We start from the raw sequence: 7,959 nt of genomic DNA on the forward strand, positions 1-7,959 counted from the left end.
CCTCAGCGAGTGCTGAACTGCTCTGAACCTCAGCTCCGCTGTCTGTTAAACGGGGTAACAGTAGCTGTTCACAGGGTTGAGGCAAAGAGCAGACGGAATAGAGCACAGAGAGGGTTTGGCACCGAGCAAGAGGCACAGCAGACATTCAGCAACGGCTGCTGCTGCAGCTGCTGCTCACGAAGCCACCTTGCCACGTCCCCAGGCTGCCACCCCGGCTGCTGGGAAGAATTCCTAACTCGGCCAGCCCACGCTGGCTTTGCCCTAAGGCACCTTCAGAAGCTGTAATTGTTTCTGTTGCTGCATAACGATGTCACCACACACTCGGTGCCCTGAAAGCAGCACACATCGATTATCCACGGTCTCCGTGGGTCAGGAGTCTGGTCCTCCACAGGGCAGCCATCACAGTGTTGGCCAGGGCTGGGGTGCTCCTCTGAAGGATTCTCGGGGGACGGGTCGGCTCCCAAACTCACATGGTTGTTGGCGGTGTTCAGTCCCTTGCAGGCTGTCTCACTGGCTGTGGAGACCGCCCTCAGGTCCTTGCCACGTGGGCCCCTCCTTGGACAGCTTACGTCCTTCATCCGAGGTGGCAAGGGAGAGAGTCCTGCAAGAAGGTGGTTACGACCCGACGTAATGTGATCGTGGAGGCGACGTCCCATCCCCTGGGCTGTACGTTGTTGGTTAGAAGCAAGTCCTATTCGAGGGGAGGGAACTACACAGACATCACAGCAGGGGACAAGGATCGCTGGAGCCACCTTAGAGTCTGCCCACTGGGAAGTGTTTAATCAAGATTGTAGGATCGGCGACTGTCCAGCTGCCTGGGGCCACGGCGTTAGAGGAAGCTGAAGCAATACGGAGATGTCCAGAGACACAGAAAATCGTAACTACCATTTATTCAGCATTTACTATGTGCCAGGTACTGTCATAGTGCTTTATAAACATCTGTTCATTTAATTTTTACAACAACCCCTTGAGAAGGGGGTCTGAGTATCTATTTAGAGAAGAAGTCCCGTGAGACTCAGAGAGATTAAATGACTTGCCCAAGGTCACACAGCAGAGCGGTGGCCGAGCTGGGGAGCTCCAGCCGCCTCACATCACAGTCCTGGCTCTCAACCCCTGTGGTGCCTTGTCTGTGTCAGCCGGTTGAAAAAGACCGGAATCAATGACTGCTGAATCTAGACATTTCTCTAAAAATAAAAATAAAGGCCAGTCCCTGTCGCATGAGGAAAAGATGAAAGAATTGGGTGTGTTTGATCAGAGAAGAAAAGGAAAAAGAGGTCATGGTCACTGGCTGCAGATCGCAGAGGCTCGTCTCAGGAAGAAGGACACTTTTTCCATGACTCAAGGGCGTAAGTCGGGGGAGAGCAAACTCTGGAGGGTGGAGGGCGGACCACGCCGGGCTCCCCAGGCCGGTGTCTTTCCCCTCTGTGCGTCAGGACAGACTCATGAGTTTGTCTTTGCAGCTGAGCAAATATTTCTGCTTCCCCTTTGCAGGCTGGAGTCGGCTCTTCTCCCGCAGCTCTGTGGGCCTCCGGGGCAGTGGCCTTGAGCTCTGGGGTGGAAGTGAGCTCGGCCACCCTCACCAGATGGGACCAGAGTGAAGACTGCCAGGCCCCGGTCGGAGGGCTCTGCTGATGTCTATCTCCCTCTCCTGTGCCTCATCCCCCTGGTGTCCCCTCCGGCCCGTTCTTCATGCAGCAGCTGAGTTGTCTTTCTACAACTTAAAGCCAACAAGGACACTCCCCTGCTCAAGCCCTTCCATGGCTCACTACTGCCCTCGGGATAAATTTAACTCGCCACGAGGCCCCACATGATGAGGCCCTGCTGTCCTCCAGGTCTCACCTCCAGATTCTCCCCACGCCCCCCAGCTCCCACTTCACCTGTCCAGGGCTCCTGGCCGATATGCTCTTCCCAACAAACCATGCAACTCCAACCCTCCGTGCTCACACTGCCTGAGCTGCCCTTCCACCTAGAGCACTCCTATACAACCTTCAAGAACCAATTTAAACCCCACCTCCTCTGAGAAGCCTTCCCGGGCTCCTCCAGATGGAGTTGCTTCCCCTCCTCTGGGCCACACTGAACCCAGGCCTAACAGAAGCCGACACCAGCTGAGCACCAGTTGCATGCTAGGCCCTGAGCTCAACGCTCTGTGTGCATGGGTTCACTAAGTCCTCCCCACGTCTGTCTGCTTTTTATCATCCCCGTTTTCCAAACAAAGATCAGGCACAGAGAGGTTAAGTACTTTATTCTAGGACACACTGCCAGTAAGCAACAAAGCCAGAACAGGAACCATCTCTCTCTGACTCCAGAATCCGTGCTCTTGGCTGTTTCCTTGGGTATGTGCTTACACAGAGGGACTCGTGCCCACGGTAACAAGTGGCTCAGGAGCAAAGAGTAAAGAAAGGAAAGAAATCGTCTCTCCTCCTCTCCCGCCCCCTCTGTCAAGTGCTGAGAGCACTAAAATCCAACAGTTAAGAGCAGCCTCTGGGAGTCAGACGCCCCGGGGTTCACAGCCGGTGTCCACTCCTGAGCAGCTGTGGAACCTCGAGCCAGGTGCACGTCTCTGCGCCTGTCTCCTCATCTGTGTAACGGGGTGACGCTGACGCAGCTTCCTCGTAAGGGTGTGGCAAGCTTTCGGTGACTCGGTGCAAACTCAGAAACACACCTGCTACGTGGCGGACACTCAGGGGTACCGATTATCATTATTTCTTGTCTCAGTTCTTCTGGCCGTTTCCTCCATACCCGCGTGAAACACACTCGCACTTCTGTTTCTTCGTGTGTCGACTTTAGACAGGATCTCTTGACTTCTCGTCATTAAAGGCGAGAATTTCTCTTATGTGCCCCCGTCTTCCCGCCCTTCCTCACGGTGTTTGACAATTACACGGTTTTCTTTCTCCTATTCAGCGTCCACGCTCTCCACTCCACGTCACTGCCCTTGGCAAGGACACGTTCACAGGTCAGATTGTCCGTTCGACTTGACTCCCTGAGGGTAGGGACTAGGCGGGGCGTCTTTGCATCCCCAGCACCAGGCACGAACTTGGCACATCCCAAAGGCATCAGTGTGTCAGAGGAGGGAATGGAAGCCCAGCAAGGGAAAGTGCCTGGGACAAGGACTGGATCCTCAGGCTTCCAGATCGTTCCACCCATTTCAGGGCACAAGATAGGCTGTGGCCTCCTGATTGTCCTAAATTTTAGTTATGTCGGTGCAAGAGGCTCAGCCCGGTGGACAAGGGCAGGAACTCTCCCAACCCACCACTGGGACCCCCCAGCACAATATCTGGCCAAAAAGAGGGAAAAGGGGCGTTTTGAGGACAACAAGGGCTGGATTGCTGTCCACTAGCTGGGAGCTGGCATCCACATCTGCCTCCCCAAGACCAAGTCGGGAAGAGATGCCTCCCATAGAGGGGTCAGTGATAGTCTCTTTGTCTCTAAGGTTTGGGGGAGGGTCCCTGATATGAATGGAGGGAGCAGAGCCCAGGGCCCAACAAAGCCCCAAGCTGCCCGCACACCTGCGCTAAAGGGCCGTCTGGCAGGGGAGACAGACCCCACTGCCCAGGGAGCCCAGCCCCAGAGCAGGGCAGCTCCCACCTGCTCCTGCACGCTGACCACACGGCCAGATGCCCCGAAATGGCCCAGGATGAAAAGCTCAGGGAGGAAGGACGCCTCACACAATCCAGAGTGGATTCTGCAAGCTGGAAAGTTCCACAGAGGAGAACCGTGCTGGAGAAAGACGCAGGTGCCAGGCAAGTGTGGGCGGTCATGCCCAAGCGAGCGTGCGGGGCGGAGACTGTCAACTCTTTCTTAAGAAACAAAAAGGACCCGTTCTTTCTCTATCGAATATTCCACTGAAACCCGATATGTCAAGTACATAGTCACAGTAGCTACTGTGCGGTAAGACTGACCACAGGCCAGCGCTCTTCTAAGCCCCTGCCGGCATACACTCCTTCCGTCTTCTCAGCAGCTCTCTGAACATCATCACTCCCACTGTACAGGTGGGCCGACCAAGGCACAGAGTGATGAATGCCTTATCCGAAGTCATGCAGCTCACAAGCGGTGGCGATGGGACTCACCCAGGCGCCGTGGTTCCAGAGCCCTTTTCTTAAATATCACGTGAAACGAGGCCACTCTGGTTAAAATAGGGGTGGGAGGAGGGCAGGGTGAACTCAACTGCCCCCTCAGCCACTCCCCATGCCAGCAACCCTTGAGGCTCTGCAGGACCCCACAGCTAGGAGGGACGCAGAGTGAAAGCCATTGCTGGTGGGCAATTTTGTGGCGTTTCAAAGGCCCGGTCATACCCTGTTCTTCTCAGATGAATCCTGTGACCTGGTTGGTCCTACGCAGGTCAATCTTCGGGTCCCCAGGCCCAGACATCGAGATGACTACGGGTGCCAAGAAGCAGTGGGAGGCTGGGGGGAGAGCCCAGGCTTGGGAGACAGAAGTGTGACGTGCAAACCCCCACCGCCTGAAAGTAGCCAGGCTCCAGCCATCAGCTCGGGCGACAGAAGCAGAGGGAAAACTAGCCTTCTTGGGGGTGGGGGGCGCACTCTGCACCCACAGGAGGCTGGAGGAGTGAGCTCGGGAGCGGCAGGTCCCAGGGGGCTCAGGAATGCCAGGAATGAGGGAGCCAGGATGCTACCTGTCGATGGCGTCCCTGAGTCGCAGACCCCAGCCCACCGCCTGGCCCAGTGTGGTGCTCCCGGGACAGCTGTTGAATGAACAAACAAATGAGCAGAAAAAGGCTGGTCAGCACATCACTGCCACCGTGACGCACACAACAGTCCCCAGCTGTCGAGCGACGCTGAGTCACCACTCGAGGATGTGGCAGAGCATTGTCAGCCGGCTCCACGACGGGTGGGAGAGGATGGCTGTGGACCCCTCTGTGCTAGTGGGGGGAGGGGAGCACCGAGAACCAGCCCCTCCTCACCGTCACCACCAAGATGACACAAAGGGCAGGACCTCTCGCCCCAAGGAATCCAAGGTTGGACTCTAGCAGCCAACCCAACTTGTGCCCGCTGTAGCTGCCTGATAACGTTGATAGTGACGACCATACGACCTTGGAACTATCTATTGACCGTAGATCCGTCCCAAGGCTGTGCCACACCCCTCCCGTACATTGTCTGACTGAACCTCCATCACAGCTCTCTGGTTATCGTCCCCATTTTACAGATGAGGAAACTGAAGTTCAGAGACACAGTAATGTGGCCAACGCCCCCCAGCCAGTGGGTGGTGGCAACAGGATGCCAGTCAGCCTCGGGGACCGTATTCCTAACCCTGTGACACCTCACCTTCTCCGTCACCGTCACCGTGGTGCAGTGTGATCTTCAGCAAATGAGTGGGGGCTCTCTGACCCTCAGTTTTCTCGTCTGTCAAATGCAAATAGTAGCTCTGCCGTTGCACCAAGGGAGCAGCCTGGCACACAGGAGGCTGCTGGTTAACCGCTGTCACTGAGCAGCCCCCGTTGTCCCCATTCTCAGCACCCCCGACCTGACACCTAGGGAGATCAGCATGTGCCCGGTGTCCGCAGTCAGTGCCTGGGGTTTTCGCTCAGCTGTGGTGAAAGGCAGCTCGCTCTCTATCCTGGGCCTCAGTTTCCCCATCTGTCAAAGGAGGAGGGGGTGGCCGCCCTCTCCAAGGGCGCTGAAGCGCTGACGTCCGACTTTAGGCAGCAGCACACCCGCGCCCGCTCCGGAAGGCCTCAGCGCGGGCTCCCGCCGGCCGAGGACGGGCCAGATGAAGGCCGTAAATCTCCCTCCTGCGAGGACGCCTCCCCTTCCACACGCTCCTTCTCGAAGCCTCACACTTTCTCTGCTTTCAGAGAGATGTTTTCCAAGCCTCCCGTGTGGGGGTCCAGGCGACAGCAGCGTGCAGAAGGCCGGCCCCGCGGCGACCTGGTGGAAAGCGCGCGGGCAGAGCCGGGCGTGCCGGATCCCCAGGAGGGGCCTCGCCCGACCCTTCTGTGGGGAGCGGGCGCCAAGGCCAGGGGCAGGGCCCCCAGAGCCGGCAGTCCTCCCAGAACACCTCACTGGGACTGCGCACGGATCGGGAGCATCCCCAGAACCCGGCAGGCAGGCGCAGTTACAGAAGCCATCTTGCTTGTTGCTGGCACAAACAACAGGCTAAGTTGTTACCACTGCTCTTCCTCCTGCCCGTCAACTCAGCCTCAGACCAAATACCAGCTGTCCTGGAGCCTGAATGGGCACCCAAGACCCAGAATGTGGCCTGTGAGCCGTAAAATGAGCATGGGATTCAGGGTGGGGGATACAACTGTGGGATTTGGCAAGATGCTGAACAGGGCTGCCATGTATGGTTGCTCAGATTGTGCACTGAACAAGGGCACCTGGTGTGATAGGGTGAACCCCTGGTGTGCTCTGCTTACCAAGCAGTGATGACCCAGAGGAGCACTTTTTTCTAATACACACAAAGGTGCTCTATGGACTAGCAGAGGTCCAGACCCTGAACCTGAGCTTCTGCCTTTGCAATGACCCACCCATTTTCTCCTACAGGGACATGGTGAGGACATAGTCATATACCCCAGTGAATGCACCTAATCATTACTTGTAATGAATCATTATTGTTTATTTATACAAAGTCTTGTTCCACAAGGGTTTAAAGGTGGATTATGAAATGACATATGTCGTTTCACATGCCTTTAAACTTTTCATAATCTGCCTTTAAACCCAAATATAAAATATGAATACATACAATTTTATACTTTGAATGAATGAGAGAAGGCAAATATGAGATACACACAGCAGTACTTCCTTTCCTGTGCCTAGAGCAGACATCACTAATCGATGCAATCCATGATGCGTATTGCCCATAATCTGAAAGTCAGGTTCCACCTTGGTAGAAAGGAGATGAGAAAATTGGTACAGGATTGTATCTCACCCGCCACACAGTAGGGGCTCGATACATGGTAATTATTATAATTCAGAGCTGGTGGAGGGGGCCGGGGGAAGTAAGCTGGATCAGGAAGTCCTCCATTCCTGTGTGTCACAGTTTTGGCCCTGAGCTTCCTGGTGGGCAATACAAAGAAGTAACACTCAGGCACGCACGTGCGTGAACACACACACTCGCACAATCAGCGTCTGGATGTCAAATCGTAGCCGTTTCTCAGACTTCACGCTCCTTGCCTACACTGAATGCCGAGCGAACTTTTGCTCTGGTTCCTCACAGCGCGGCTATGCGATGATCAGATGACATCCTCGGTGGCAGCCAGAACAAGCCCACGGCAGGTTTTGACTGGTGACTCCTTGCACAGTGAGCCCAAGATACAAAATACAAAGAGCTGGTGAGAGCCGGTGTCGACCCTCTCCCCACCCACGCCCGGCTCACTGCAAGGTGATGGAGCAACAGGAGCCAGACCTCCCGCTCACTTTCTGGTGGTGGGGGTAGGCCCTTCCCTAGATGAGGGAACGAGACTCTGAGGGGCAGGGAGGAGCCCCAGGTCCCCACCTCCAAGTCCAGGAGCGTTTTTGCTCCCCCTACTGACTCCCCCAGAAGTCGCTCACCTGCAGCACGTCCTGGTCCAGCCTGACCCATCGCTAGGGTGGGTGGTCTTCTCCAAGTCCCACGGCCCAGCCCTCCGGGCAGAGCCACCGCTGGAGGGCAAGGCTGTGGGCCAGGCTGCCCCAAGGAACCCCGTTGCATGTGCACGTGCCTGGGGAACACAGATCCGGACCGTGGTCCCTAAGGCCCGGGGGGAGGCAGCCTTTGAGTGGACCTTCCAGGACCGGTCCCAGAGCTTCGAGGGATGGACAAGGCACGGGCTGCGGGATCCGGCAAACCTGAGTTCCAGTCCCTGCCCTGCGGCTTGCTAGCGGTGTCCTTGGGAAAGCTGTTCCAGCTCCTCCGAGCCTAAGTTTCCCCATCTGTAAAGTCGGCTGAGTGACTGAACCCCTCCCAGGGTTGTTGTGACGACTGAGGGAGACCGACTGAGTGCCTCACAGAGTTAGCGGTTTG

This window comes from Equus przewalskii, chromosome 2 (assembly GCF_037783145.1).
Source record: "Equus przewalskii isolate Varuska chromosome 2, EquPr2, whole genome shotgun sequence".
Lineage (NCBI taxonomy): Eukaryota > Metazoa > Chordata > Mammalia > Perissodactyla > Equidae > Equus > Equus przewalskii.